The following is a 15,952-nucleotide window of genomic DNA, read 5'->3' as shown; positions in this document are numbered from 1 at the left end:
GACAACCACAGTAACGCGTTTTTTTATGAGATATGTGTATCTCTGACACTGACCCGACCTTTGGAGCTAGGCTGGCAAATTTTTACCTTTCACCACGGTAAAAATGATCCAGCTCCATTGCTATATAAAGGCCATCTTGTGCCCTTACCCAGCAACCTTCACCTTGTGCACCACACTCACGCTTTTCCCTGTCATGCCGAGCCCCAGCATTCATCTGAGAACCCCAGATGCAACCCCAGGTAGCTTTGTCAAAATATTGTGGGATTTTACCCGCAGTACCATGGGTTCTACCCAGCCACCCCAGTACGAGCTGTTCAAATCGAGGATCACCCCATCCACCTCGGAATATTGGGCAGCAGTACACATTCCGCCTGTAGACCCCAACCAAGATCCAACGGAAATTTCCTTCATGGGGAAATCTATGCCAACCCCACACCTGGCCATAGAAGCTGCTGCGAAAGAAGCGATTGCTCGTCGTCGATCCGCAGTACCCTATGCCCGCGAACGAGGATATTATTACTTTCCGAGTCGTGCAGCACCCGGAGAAGTTACATCTTTTCCCGATGGACGTATTGAGAGAGAGACCCAGTTCTGGCCAACCTTATCCAGTACATCATTGCTCAAGAGCATTTGAACCAGCGAGTGATGGATTATCTCCAGAGCCTCACAGATTTAAATCCTCAGATTGCCATCGGCAGACCACTAAGACCCGACCCGGAGAGACGCATACATCGACTGGTCAATCCACTTCCTCCAATAGAAGAGGAGTGTATTCCTTTACCAGAGACATTTTATCAGGACCCCGTTCAGTTACCGTTTTCATTTTAGACGTCGCTACTGTATTTGTTTTTGCAGCATTTATATTTATGTGTGTGACTTATGCGTGATACCCTGAATTTGTGCGACGAGTCAATTATTTGGGCTTCTGCTAATGTGTGTAGTTTTTGTTGTGGTTTATGCTCCTTTAAATTAACTGTTTTTCCCTCGCGAAACCCTGGAGTGAGATTTCTTTTCCCTGAGTTGCTACATCTACACTTTCTCACGACGTGGATTATTTAATTTCACTCAGCACCACGCGCAGGCTCACAACCATAATCATTCGGACACATACACTGTTTGCAAAATTTTGCAACGGTGTTACATCCAGCTAATCACCCCCCTAACAACAGTTAGCACCCGACACACTCCATCTACTCCTCATGATCACCGCCACCGCGGAGAACCAACACCCGAGCCGCAGCATCGCGATACTCGTCGAAGATCATCGCGCACAGGAGCACAGAGAGCCCCAGCAGTGTCGCCAGCCCTCCGCATATCAGGATCACAAACCACTCCGGCATCGCCTCCGCCATTAGAGCCTCACCCAAGCTTCTGTAAGCAGTAATGGAGAAAGAAGGAAGAGGAGAAGTGAGGCCAGATGTAAGGAAGAAGAGAGAGTCACCCCGGCCGTTTTTATAGCTCGAGCTCGGTGTACGGTGGGCGAAGTCCACCAACTCCGCTCGTTGCCGATCGCCAGTGTTCGGAGTCGAATCCGCGAGCAGTGCCGACAGCGCGCTGGCCCGCGAGGTGAGTGCACGCTGCACCGGCAGCTAGCACGCCGAGCACTACCACGGTACGGCCTAGATGCCCTACGCATTAGGCATCACCGGTGGAGAAAGCGCGAGAAAGCGCGCGGGGGAGAGGAGGAAGAGAGAGCCAGAGGTAGAAGGAAGAGCCAGTGGGAGAAGGAGAGGCTGACAGTGGGCACCGGGTCCACCTGTCGGCCAGAGAGAGCACTGTGCTCTCGGGTACGACCAGCGTATATTTAAATTTAGAAGATTATTCTAAATTTTTATCCAGCGTAGAAATCACCCGATTTTGTTCCGAACCATAGACTTTTCCACGCAGCACCAGTATTCACACTGTGGTTTTTCACCACTTATTGCCCTCTCACTGTCGCCACTTTTTATTGCGTATAGTTTTCTTAAAACAGCTTTTAACAAATCTCGAGGACGAGATTTTTCTTAAGAGGGGTAGTATCTGTGACACCCCAAAAATTTGGCCTTGTTTTATTAAATTAAAATTTTGCCAGGAATTAAAACTTTGGATTTCTGAGCTCCATTTTGATTTTTACTCATTTCCTTCCCTGTTATGATGAGTTTTTCCCAAAGAGAAAATTTTTCAAGTATGTTATTGGACTTGTTTAACCTCTCAAGAAAAACTTTCCTTTTATCAGTGTAACTAATTAACTAAATTAATTGCTTGATCTTTACTTTCTTGAAAATAGTTTTTCAAGGTTAAATGGCCATATTTGAACTACAACCATTTGATAGATTCACTTAAAATTTTCACAAAAATTTGGAGATGTCAGGTTATGTTTTTAAATCACTTTTATGCTAAATTATATTTCCTTCATGGAATATTTTGAGCCCTGCACTCAATTTTTCTTCTCTGGTCCAGAGTGCATTTTGCACTACAACCCTTTTATATATTTCTTTAAAACTTCTACCAAAATTAAGGGAGGTCAGTAGGAACATATTATTCCACTTTGTGCAAAAATCCAGGGTTGTTCTTTGAAAATTTTGAGTGAATCAACCTCATTTCCATTCTGGACCAACTTGCTGGTTTGTACAGCAACCACCATTTTAGTTGCTCCTATACCCTTGATTATTTCTCCTACTTGTAGTCCTCCATGTTAAACCCCTTAACCCAGGAGCATGCACCCATTAGATCAATTTTGGTTCATGAAATAATGCCATTTATTTCCTGTCTAGAATTGAAATTCTGCTAGACTTGCACTAACAAGTTTGTGCATTTCACCAAATAACCACACCACCCTCTCTTTCATCCACAGAGACCCCCATCTGGAGTTTTTGGCCACTCCAAGACATGCCTAGGTGCCATTGGTATTTTGTCAAACACCCGGAGAGCATGACCAGTTTTGACATGAGTTTTGGCATTGCACTGTGAACTTGCACCTTTGATCAAAATAGCATGTCCACTAGACTCCCCGTTGATCCTAACCTCGATCTGGTAAACCCCACCCTCACCTGCGACCTGTAGCATGCCGCGGCATTGGGTCGAACATCTGGTGTGCGTGCGCTGGGCGCGCCCAGAGCGTGCATATTGCATACCGCGCACACGAGCCGACACGTTGGCCCCACGGCTTGGGCCCGCTCTGCAGCACCTCGCCACACGCTCCCCTCCTCGCAGCAACGCGCCAAGCAGCTCCCGCCGCGCCCGGCAGGCCAAGCGCTAGCCGCCGCCGCCGCCCGACAGCCCTGCGCCGTTCAGCGCCGCCCAAGCTTCCCCGCTCGCCATCTGGCCCCTGGAGCAGTGCGAACTCATCCACAAGGGTGTCGCCTAGCTCTCGTCGCCGCCACGTTCCCCTGCAGCTACAGAACGGCGGTTCGTCGGCCGCCCTTATCCACCGCCACGGAACCGACCTCGTCGCACTATAAATGGACACCCCGAGCCCCTCTGAGCACGCATGCGACCTTATGCTACCCCCATGGCGCTCCCCTGCCTCGCATTCGACCCGGGGAGGCCTCCTTCCTCGTCTCCGGCAACTCCTGCCGCCGCCACCAACCCGGCCAATCCGGCACCTCCAGTACCTCCCCCTCTCCGTTCTCTTCGCCAGGAACTTCCTCATTCCCCTGTGAACCCAACCCCCTACTTAATTTTGATCGGGAGCCATCGCCGCCACCAAATCACTTTGTCACCGGAGCTTCCCTCCGCCGCGGAGCTCGCCGCCGGCGATTTCTTCCACCACTGTCAACCCAACGACCACCGGGAGAACCGCCCCAGCCGTGCGGATCCATCCCTACCCTCGGGGGCCCGCGAGGAGCAGCCAAACGCCGGCGACGATCGCCGGAGCCCCGCTCCGCTCGGGCAGAGGAGGGAGACGACGCGCGGCGACTGGTCAAACCTGACCAGTGGGCCCCTGGACCCACTGTCAGCGACCCCGCGCCGTCCACGCTGGAGTAAGTGGAGGCATCATACCCGTAATACGCCTTCTCTGCGCGAAAGGGTAATCTCTTCAAAACGTTTTCTTTTCTGTTTTAATTTAAAAACAGATTTTGACCAGAACTTTGACTGGCTATAACTTTTTAAATATAACTCCAAATGAGTTGATTCTTTTTCCTACCTTCCTAAAATTTGGTCTAGTTTATTTTAAGATTTATTTGAAAAAATTTCAAACAACTTTTTTGTTCTGTTTTTGAAATGTGTGTTAATTCAAATATACTTTCAAATAGGATTTTGGGGAGAGAGAAGAAACTTTCAAAAGTTTGGAGAGCACCCTGCCTTTCCACACATTGAAAGCAAGCATTCTGAATCCCGGCATAATATTTTGGTGTGATCGTTGATGCATTTATAACACCACCGCGTTTCGAAGGCTTGTTATTTCATGTGATATGATCATATGCATGGGTGCATGTTATTGATTTCCATGCTGTTGGAAATGAACACACTTGTGATGATAACCATCCTCATGTGCCTTGCATGCATACCGGTAAGAACCGGGAAAACCTCTGCCTTGGGTAGGCATGAGTTTGTCGCCGGTCACCGTCGGGACGGTTATGTCCGGTATGGCATGGTAAGATATAATGCGTGTTGATTGTATTGGTTGAAATATATTCGTTATACTAATCATGCAGGGAATACTTAAACCTCCTGAGTCGACCGTAGATCGAGTATTGTTCCAGTAACCCCCATACTTGTTTCGTACTACCACTCGTCTCTACATCAAGTAGAGTACGGTTCAGTAAGTTGTCAACCTCTTGCTAGCACACACCGTACAGAGAGGCCATGGTGGAAGATACCGGTTGTAGCTGGTAGGCAGGCCACCTGGTCCGGGGGCATGGGTGTTTCCGGATGGGACCGAGAGGGGAGGCCACCCCTTAGAGCGCGCGATATAAGTTTGATCCCATGCTACGCGAGGTTGTAGCCTCCCCACTTAGAGTTGCTTAACAGGTGTCGTGGGTGATTCCAGACACGTGTGAGTTAAGCTGGTGTGTGCAAGTTAGGTGTGTTTTCAACAAAAAGACCGTAGACGGAATTAGTCCCGATGGACTAAAGAAATCCGTTACTCGTGGGTAAAGAGTACACCCTCTGCAGAGAATAAACCTATTCGAATAGCCGTTTCCGTGGTTAAGGATTTCAGTCTGGGATGGGTCAGGTGTCGGTCTTAGTGTCGGTCTTCGGAGGTGAAACGGTTAACCAGAAAATGGAATTACTACTCGTGACTTGTGATATCTATGATTATTGTTATTGTTGACTAACAGGTGATATTATTGTTATTACCGAGTATCTCTGGGATGGTTCTACCTCCGGGATATTCATTATGATTGTTTCTTTTAAAGCCCTTTATGTGGCGTCGCTCAGACGCCCGACTGCGGCATTTCTTTTAAAGCCCTTTATGTGGCGTCGCTCAGACACCCGACTGTGGCATTTCTTTGAAAGCCCTTTATGAGGCGTCGCTCAGACGCCCGACTGTGGCATTTCTTTTAAAGCCCTTTATGTGGCGTCGCCCAGACGCCCGACTGTGGTATTTCTTTTAAAGCCCTTTATGTGGTGTCGCTCAGACGCCCGACTGTGGCATTTCTTTTAAAGCCCTTTATGTGGTGTCGCTCAGACGCCCGACTGTGGCATTTCTTTTAAAGCCCTTTATGTGGTGTCGCTCAGACGCCCGACTGTGGCATTGCTTGTTATCTATTTCATAAATTTTAATACTACTATGTTATTGCATTTTATAAATAACTTGCTTGCACGCATCAGAGTTTCATTTATCTATTGTGACTGACGTCATGAGCATAAAATGTTTTCAGCACATCATTGTTATATTATACCTGTGTTCATAATGTTTGCGAGTACATTCAAAGTACTCACTGGCTTGTCCCTGGCTATTGTCTTGGCCAGATTTTCTTGCACGGAGAGGAGCGACGCGATGCCAGCCCCGGAACCCACTCAATGGAGATAGCAGCCTCGCGAAGATAGGAATTAACCTGGTCAGCTGTTCCCGTGGGAAATGGAGTCCCATAGACACTGATGTTTCACAACCCGCTTCCGCCATCAACCACTAGAAACCTTTTGTTGTACTCACAGGCCAGAATGGTCTTGTACTACATATTTTGTATTTTGCTTGGAATTTCTGTATCAAGTTGGAGCCTCATCAGCTAACAGTAATCCTGGGGCTGATGAGCACGACGGTCTTTTCTGGAAATTTATTACCCGGAAAAACCGGTCGCGACAGCTCGTGGCGGATATCGTTATTTTCTCACCTTCACAGATGACTTAAGCAGATATCGGTATATCTACTTAATGAAACACAAGTCTGAAACGTTTGAAAGGTTCAAAGAATTTCAGAGTGAAGTTGAAAATCATCGTAACAAGAAAATAAAATTCCTGCGATCTGATCGTGGAGGAGAATATTTGAGTTACGAGTTTGGTGTAAATTTAAAACAATGTGGAATAGTTTTGCAACTCACGCCACCCGGAACACCACAGTGTGAATATATAGACAAACCAAACGTCACTAGTATGCCTCTACTTGACTAGCCCTTTAATCGAAGATGGTTATGTTTCCTAACCATAGACATGTGTTGTCATTTGATTAATGGGATCACATCATTAGGAGAATGATGTGATTGACATGACCCATTCCATTAGCTTAGCACCCGATCGTTTAGTATGTTGCTATTGCTTTCTTCATGACTTATACATGTTCCTATGACTATTAGATTATGCAATTCCCGTTTACCGGAGGAACACTTTGTGTGCTACCAAACGTCACAACGTAACTGGGTGATTATAAAGGAGCTCTACAGGTGTCTCCAAAGGTGAATGTTGGGTTGGCGTATTTCGAGATTAGGATTTGTCACTCCGATTGTCGGAGAGGTATCTCTGGGCCCTCTCGGTAATGCACATCACATAAGCCTTGCAAGCATTACAACTAATGAGTTAGTTGGAAGATGATGTATTACGAAACGAGTAAAGAGACTTGCCGGTAACGAGATTGAACTAGGTATTGAGATACCGACGATCGAATCTCGGGCAAGTAACATACCGATGACAAAGGGAACAACGTATGTTGTTATGCGGTCTGACCGATAAAAGATCTTCCTAGAATATGTAGGAGCCAATATGAGCATCCAGGTTCCGCCATTGGTTATTGACCGGAGACGTGTCTCGGTCATGTCTACATTGTTCTCGAACCCGTAGGGTCCGCACGCTTAAGGTTTTGATGACAGTTATATTATGAGTTTTGATGTACCGAAGTTAGTTCGGAGTCCCGTATGTGATCACGGACATGACGAGGAGTCTCGAAATGGTCGAGACATAAAGATTGATATATTGGACGGCTATATTCGGACACCGGAAGTGTTCCGGGTGATTTCGGAGAAAACCAGAGAGCCGGAGGGTTACCGGAACCCCCTCGGGAGAAGTAATGGGCCATATGGGCCTTAGTGGAGAGAGAGGGGCAGCCAAAGGTGGGTCGCGCGCCTCCTCCCCCCTGGTCCGAATTGGACTAGGAGAGGGGGGGTGGCGGCGCCCCCCTTTCCTTCTCCCTCCCCACTTCTTTCCCCCTCCTAGTAGGAGTCCTACTCCTACTAGGAGGAGGACTCCTCCTAGCGCGCCAATAGGGGCCGGCCGGCCTCCTCCCCTTGATCCTTTATATACGGGGGCAGGGGGCACCCCTAGACACAAGTTGATCCACGTGATCATATTCTTAGCCATGTGCGGTGCCCCCTTCCACCATAATCCTCGATAATATTGTAGCGGTGCTTAGGCAAAGCCCTGCGACGATAGTACGTCAAGATCGTCACCACGCCGTCGTGCTGACGGAACTCTTCCCCGACATTTTGCTGGATCGGAGTCCGGGGATCATCATCGAGCTGAACGTGTACTAGAACTCGGAGGTGCCGTAGTTTCGGTGCTTGATCGGTCGGGCCGTGAAGACGTACGACTACATCAACCGCGTTGTGCTAACGCTTCCACTGTCGGTCTACAAGGGTACGTAGATCACACTCTCCCCTCTCGTTGCTATGCATCACCATGATCTTGCGTGTGCGTAGGAAATTTTTTGAAATTACTACGTTCCCCAACAAATCGATCCAGAAATCATACCAAGGTTAGAGAATGATTTGGTGCAATGTCTTGTCAGTTTCGAGTTGGTGTTCCCACCATCCTTCTTCAACATCATGACGCACATCCTAGTTCACCTATGTGAAGAGATTAACATTTTGGGTCCTGTATTTCTACACAATATGTTCCCCTTTGAGAGGTTCATGGGAGTCTTAAAGAAATATCTTCATAATCGTGCTAGGCCAGAAGGAAGCATCTCCAAGGGCCATGAAAATGAGGAGGTCATTAAGTTTTGTATTGACTTTATTCCTGACCTTAAGCCGATTGGTGTTCCTGAATCGCGGCATAAGGGCAGACTGGATGGAAAAGACACGCTAGGAGGGGAACAAATACTATGTATGGACGGACATTCTCTCACTAAAACACACTACACAGTTCTACAGAATTCTGCCTTGGTGGCTCCGTATATGGATGAACACAAGAATTTGCTACGCTCCAAACACCCGGAGCGATATGATGACTCGATTACACGTGAACAAACCAAGAGTTTCGCCAGCTGGTTGCAAACACGTACCATGCATGACGCCTCTATTGAAGATGACCTGTACTTGCTGTCCCAGTTACCATCTTCGAATATAATGACTTTCAAAGGGTACGAGATAAATGGTACTCCCTCCGTCCTTTAAAGAGTGTACTTCCAACTTTCTTGGAAAGTCAAACATTTTTATATTTGACCATGTTTATATAACAATACATCAATATTTATGCCATCAAATTAGTAGCGTTAGATTCGTGATAAAATATACTTTCATCATATACCTATTTGATTTCACAAACATTGATATATTTTTGCACAAACTTGGTCAAACTTTGAGATAGTTTGACCCTCCAATAAAGTTGGAAGTACACTCTTTAAAGGACGAAGGGAGTAATACGTTTTACACGATCGCCCAAGATAAGAAGAGCACCAACCAAAACAGTGGTGTCCTCTTTGATGCAGAAACCAAGACGGAAAAGGAAACATATTATGGTTATATACAGGACATATGGGAACTTGACTATCGACGTGGTTTGAAGGTCCCTTTGTTTCGGTGCAAATGGGTCAATATGAAACGAGGCGGGGTAACGGAAGACCCGCAGTACGGAATGACAACAGTGGATCTCATCAATCTTGCGTATGCAGACGAACCATTCGTCCTAGCCAATGATGTGGCACAGGTTTTCTATGTGAAGGACATGTCTACCAAGCCGAGAAAAAGAAAAGATAAGGAAGCGAATGCATCGTACGATGAGCCAAAGCGGCACATAGTTCTTTCTGGGAAGAGAAACATCGTGGGAGTGGATGACAAGACAGACATGTCAGGAGATTATGAAAAGTTTGATGAAATTACTCCATTCACAATGAATATTGACCCGAGCATCCAGTTAAATGATGAAGATTTTCCATGGCTACGGCGCAAAGGGACACACGCGAAGAAAAAGTTTCACACCCAAAGATCTGGGATGTGATCAGCTTCACTATCATCACTTTCTTATGTGTTTCACACCCAGGAGGGAATCTCTGTAATAGTTAGGGTAGCTAGTTATGTGTTTTGGCATTTGAAACGCGAAGAAATTTTATGTGCAAGCAAATTCTTTCATGCATTTACTGATTTTTTTCAGCTAAATGACCCTGAAATTGAAAAGCATATCAAATGAACTCAGAAAAGGTTAAAAGTCGGCATGGTATCATAATTTCACCCACATAGCATGTGCAAAAAAGTAGAGAGGGTTAACGCAAAAACTGGATGCACTTCATGTACAAAATGGACAATCTTTTTCGAAGTATCAGGGTTTCGGACGAAAACTCATCCGTTACAAAGGCATTTCATTTTTTAAATAACCTAAGCATTACCAAATTGAATATAATGATAAAACACACTAAGATTAGACATAAGAAAAAAGAATCACTGAAAAATCTATTTTCAAAGTTAAGTTATTCACAAACTAGTGATTCACACAAATTTCAAATAATTCAAAATTTAAACTATTCAAATTTGTAAACTATCGGTACTAACAAAAAGTTTGTAATTTTTTGTACCTAAAGCAAAAATATTCACAAAGAAACTCTAAAGACAGCAAAAAACAACTCAAAAATAAATAAAACAAAAATAAATAAAGCAAAAAAATATGAAAAAAAGCCCACCTACTGGGCCACAGCGGCCTGCACACGACTAGAAACCCAAATTCTAGTTGGGCCAGGATGCAGACCCGCTAGCCCAGTAGGCCCAACAGGGCATCGCAGCAGAGGTAGGCCCAGAAGGTCTACTTAAGAGAGGAGCTCGAGACAGCAGCGACGACGGGGCTTATAAGCAGGTGCGAGTGCCCCTCGGCTAGCGAGCTGGGACTAAACTTTTGCGCCCCTCCCCTGGCAGTGCACACCCTTCAGTACCGAATCGTGGCTCCAACCGGTACTAAAGGGGGGCCTTTAGTACCGGTTGGCACCACGACCCGGTACTAAAGGGGGTGCGGTTCCCGCCGCTTCGCTTGGCCAAAACAGACCTTTAGTACCGGTTGGTGGCTCCAACCGGTACTAAAGGTGGGTTCTATATAAGAAAACACTTCAAAAAAAATTGTCAGTTTCTCATCTCTCCCTGCTTCTTTCTCCTCTGCCCCGTCGCCGCCCCCGTCGCCGTCCGTCGCCGTCCCCGTCCCCGTCCTTGTCATCCCCGTCGTCCCCGTCACCGCGCCGCGCCCCGTCCTCCCGCCGTCCCTGCCCGGCCCGTCCCCGTCCCCGTCATCCCCGCCCCGTCCCCGTCGCCGTCTCCGTCTCCGTCCCCGTCCCCGTTGCCGCCCACCGTCGTCGCGCCTCGCCGGTGAGCTCCTGCCCCGGCCGCCAACCACACACACACACACACATTGTTATAGAATTGTTAGCAATCTTTCTATTTTTTAGTTATAGAATTATTAGAAATGTTAGTTTTAGTTATAGAAATGTTAGTTATATAGAAATATTAGAAATGTTAGTTATATAGAAATGTTTTTTAGTTATAGAAATATTAGAAATGTTAGTTTTAGTTATAAATTTTAGAATTTGCATATATGAAATCACAATCCATCATTTAAAAATGTTACTTTACTTTTGCGGCATATAGTATTTGTTGTCGACGATGCCCGGCCCGCATCCTCACCGTCGACCCGTTCACGACGACGTCCTGCTTCAGAGGACCCATGTCCGGGATTGGGCTCTACCGGGCTGGCACTGGGAGGTGCTACCTTCAGGGGCACGACGCTTGGTGAGGAACCCGGCCCCGGGTCCCGTCGTCGACCCTCATCTCCTTTGGTGGCGTTCGCGTGGGCCACTTTCGATGCGGAGGGAGCCGGCCCCGCCGGAGGTGGTACGTCGCCGTGTCAAGGAGGAGGATGAGCACGTCCATCGCTACATGGCTGCTATGGACGTCAGGTTCTCCAATACCTGGCAAGTTCTTTTGGGAGATCACCCGAGCTATGATCCAGTGATGGTTCCTTCTCTTTGGGTGTCCACCGCCCGCACCTCAGGAACCGCGAGTGGCCTAGATTACTCTATAGTATTTGATCTTTATTAGCTTGCTAGCTAGCTAGCTAGTGATGTATTTGATATTATATCTATTATTCGAGATGATGTATTCGAGATTATATCTATTATTCGAGACGATGTATTCGAGATTATATCTATTATTCGAGACGATGTATTCGACATTATATTCGATGATGCTTATTATGTACTATGATTGATTCAGTTTTTCCTTATTAATTGATTGCATCCATGCATTGTAATTTGAATATATTTCTTTTGGATTAGTTAAACAAAACCTATGGTGGACAATACCGGCAGAGAGGGAGAAGAGGCCCTGTTCAATATCATACGCAATCCTCGTGTGCCAGATGATGATCAGAATGAAGAAGATTATGACGGCTCCGAATATCTAAACAACACCGGGGAGGGTGATATGATATTCGATCGCGACGACCAAATTGATGAAGTCATGAACTATGAACATGACGAAGAAAATGTTGATCTTGAAACAACAAAGACCGGCGAGGTATATATATTTATATAAGCAGGCATTTGGTGATCATCACATGTTTTAAATGACTTGAAGATATATTAACGAATCGATCTTTCTTCTTTCAGCCATCCGGATCGAGCAAATCTTCAGGCAACAGGAAACGAGGCCCGAACAAAAAGTTGAAGGAGGGCGTAAAGTACAATATCGAGGCCATCAAACCTAATGGCGAACCATTAGCGCTTAAGAAGATTGCGGACAAGTTCATTCGTCAGTGCGGAGTTCTTGTGAAGGACCAACTCCTGATCTCCCTTCAAGAATGGAGAGAGCCAGCAAAGCCACATCCAGGAGTTACTTTTGTCGACGACAGACAAAAACTTCTGCTTTGGGAAACGCTCATGGAACATTTCACCCTACCAGATCATTTCACAGATGCAGATGTGGAGGAAGTCAAGGACGTTGCTCTTAGGAAGATGGCGGTTGCATTCAGGAACCACAAGATTCGTGAATGGGCCAAGTACGTCAAGGGAGGAAGGAAGACTCCAATATTCGAGGGAACACTAGAGAAGCAAAGTGCTCATTGGGACGATTTCGTGAAATTCAAGGATTCGAAATTATCCAAGGAACGGTCGAGAATAAACAAGGCCAATGCCGCAAAAAAGGATAAGTTTCATAAGCTGGGGCCATGTGGCTATGCGGTGGGAATGCCTAAGTGGGATAAGTCTGAGAAAGAGATGTTGGATGTAGGTGTCACTCCAGAAACATTGAGCTGCCCCCCCCCCCAGGTGCAGGACTTGGTTCTATGCGCATGGGGGGGAGTTGGACCCGAAGACAGGCAAAGTTTCGAAGAAGGCATGTCTGGACGGAACCGAAGATAATCTACTTGTTGTAATAGAAGAGGCTCGATCGGGGGTGTTCGAGCCCAACAGAGAGAACGACGAGCTTACGCGTGCCCTGGGAAATCCTGAACACCCGGGAAGAACACGAGGCATGGGCGCTATTCCGTGGTATGAGGGGTTTTCGGACTGGAACACCGACTACAGAACCCGTGCGAGAAAGAAGATTGCGGAGGACAAGAAGAGGAAGATGGAGGAGGAGCAGAGGAAGCTAGACTATGAACGCCTTCAAGGCCTAGAATCAGCGCACGCGGACTTGGCAGCCAAATTCCAGCGGTAGCAGGAGCAGATCGACTCACTTAGCCAGCAAAGGGGGTCTCAGCAGCTAGCGGATGATCCACCATTGGATAGCACCGTCCCATCCATGCCGAGAAGCAGCGTGGGTTCCGTCCCGGGCGACGCATTGCTGGATAGCTACCCAGTGGATGACATCATGGAGAACACTAACTGCGAGCTACACTTCAAAATGAAGAACATATCCATGAAGGTGGCGGACGCCCTTGCTTTTACAAATCCCCCGAGGCAACCTTTCATTGCAACCCGATTCCAGCGGGCTATGCTCGTGTCTTGGTTGATGAGGTGGTGGACCAATATTCGGGGCTAGAGCTTGACATTCCTAGAGGTGACGATGAGCACACACTGGGAGAGGCCAACCATCGTATCATCCTATGGAGAAAGGATTGCATCATCTTTCGAAGGCCACCGACACCGGGTCATCCGACTCCTCGTCGAAGTCCGCCACCGAGTCAGCAGACTCCCGCTCCTCCAAGTCCACCAATGCGTCAGGCCACTCCTCCAAGTCCGGCACAGCTTCAGGCCACTCCTCCTCCTCCAAGTCCGGCAAAGCGTCAGGCCACTCCTCCTCCAAGTCCGGCACAGCTTCAGGCCATTCCTCCTCCAAGTCCGACACAGCTTCAAGCCACTCCTCCTCCTCCAACTCAGCCACGTCAGCCGTCTTCGCCGCCTCAGCAATCACGGAAGAGAGCCGCCTCAGCTATGGTGCGTAGCGGTACAAGTCGAGGTAGTACTGGAGGTACAGGCGGAGGCAAGCGATTTCAATATGGTCCAAGCCTCGCGCCTCTTCCGCAGAGGCCTTACAACAGGTCTGAGGAGGAAAACGTAGCCATATCGAAGGCCGAGGTGGAAGCCCATTTTGCATCGAAAACGCCACCGCCGCCAAGGGAGAAAGTGCCTGTGGAAACGATTGACCACTTCATTCGTATGGCTAGAGCACCAGCTCCCAAGCCTGTTGACACAGACTATGAGCGCCACATCAAGAAGTTAAATCGAGCACGTCTACAGAAAGGAGCGGTAAAACTGTTCCCCAGCTGGGAGAACATGCGGCGCAATCAATCCCCCCGCTTGTTGTGCCAACAACACATGAGAGTAGGCGCGCCCAATATTATTGTGGGAAAACCGTTAACGTTCCCGGGGTGGGCAATGTGGTAATAACCGAGGAGCATATTGCGCAGGCTGAAATGATCGGGATCACTGTTGGACAACTCCTTGATATGGAGCCCATGTCTCCGACTAGAGAGGAGGAAATAAAACGGAAATATGTCCGGGGCCAACCTTTGGTCGAGCCAGACGAGGTCAATAAGCTCCCAACGAGAATGTATGAATTGCATCAATGGTACATGGACATTACCAAGATTTCCAATCGAGAGTCCCTCATGGTGAATTTCAAGAAGGATCATTACTACCATGAGAAAGTTGTGACCATTGAGTATTCAGAACTATTTCAGCTATACAATCAAGACGCACTCGACAAATCTATCGTCAGTTGCTATTGTCTGTAAGTGATTTCTTTCTGTAATTTAAGTCTCAAGCTAGCTGTAGTGATCATTTTAATCAATCATTACCTGTAATTATCCTCACTATATTCTTTTCTGTGGTATTATGCAGGATGTAGATTTATGAAATGAAAAAAGGTGGACGCTATGGCATTGGGTACGTTGACCCAAATACCATTAATGAATACACATGGAAAATAGATTCATATTACGAAAAAAGTGTAGAGGAAAGCATGCTAGAGTTCTTCAAGCACCTCAAATACAATGAAGATAAACTACTTCCTTACAACTTTGAGTGAGTCACACTGTCTTGTACTACAAATTCTGTTTTTGCCTACTAGCTAGCTACATGTTTTTGCTTACATATGTCCGCTTAATTAAGACATGCAAACGTGTGTGCATGCAGATTTTACTGGATCTTGTTAATCATTAAAGTTGATGAAGGACCAGTTGAAGTACTAGACTCACTACTTAAGAAAGAAAGTGACTACACCATCGTGAAGGGGATAGTCAACAGGTAATTTCAATCATTATTAACTATATCTCGGCCTATTTAATTAGTTCGTCATTTCCTGATAACAATTATTTAATAACCCATTTATTCATTTTCTTTGTCGGCGGGCAGGGCTTCGGCAAAGTTTATCAGGGTCACTCCAGGCCCATGGAAACAAAATCTGAAATGGTATCGACCCCAGGTAAGTAATTAAGTAGTACTAGCTAGCTGCCATCTCTTTAATTATCATGCTTGATTAATTATTATCTGATCAAATTCCATTCTCGTAAAGGCCCTAAAGCAGGCGCCGGGAAATAATCTGTGTGCATACTACGTTAGTGAGAACATTCGCATGATGGCGTCTGAAAGGAGCAAATCTCAAAGACAGGAGTGGGTACGTTTGTCAGAACACTATTCACAATTTTTACACCATTATCGATATCTAGTCACACAACTAATACACATGCATGTTGATCTCCTTCTTAACAGTTCAAAGAGGTGCGGGAGAAGCTCCTAACAGAGGACCGCATAGAAGCAATTCAAGAGGAAATAACGGAATTTTTGCTCGACCAGGTCATAGATCCCAAAGGAGAATACTATTACCCGCTACCGCCCCCATGAACCACTTCCAATTGTTATCGTGCTCCGAAGGCACCAATTAGGCTAATGCCACTGGCTCCG

This window comes from Triticum dicoccoides, chromosome 2A (assembly GCF_002162155.2).
Source record: "Triticum dicoccoides isolate Atlit2015 ecotype Zavitan chromosome 2A, WEW_v2.0, whole genome shotgun sequence".
NCBI lineage: Eukaryota > Viridiplantae > Streptophyta > Magnoliopsida > Poales > Poaceae > Triticum > Triticum dicoccoides.
This window is presented reverse-complemented; position numbering follows the sequence as displayed.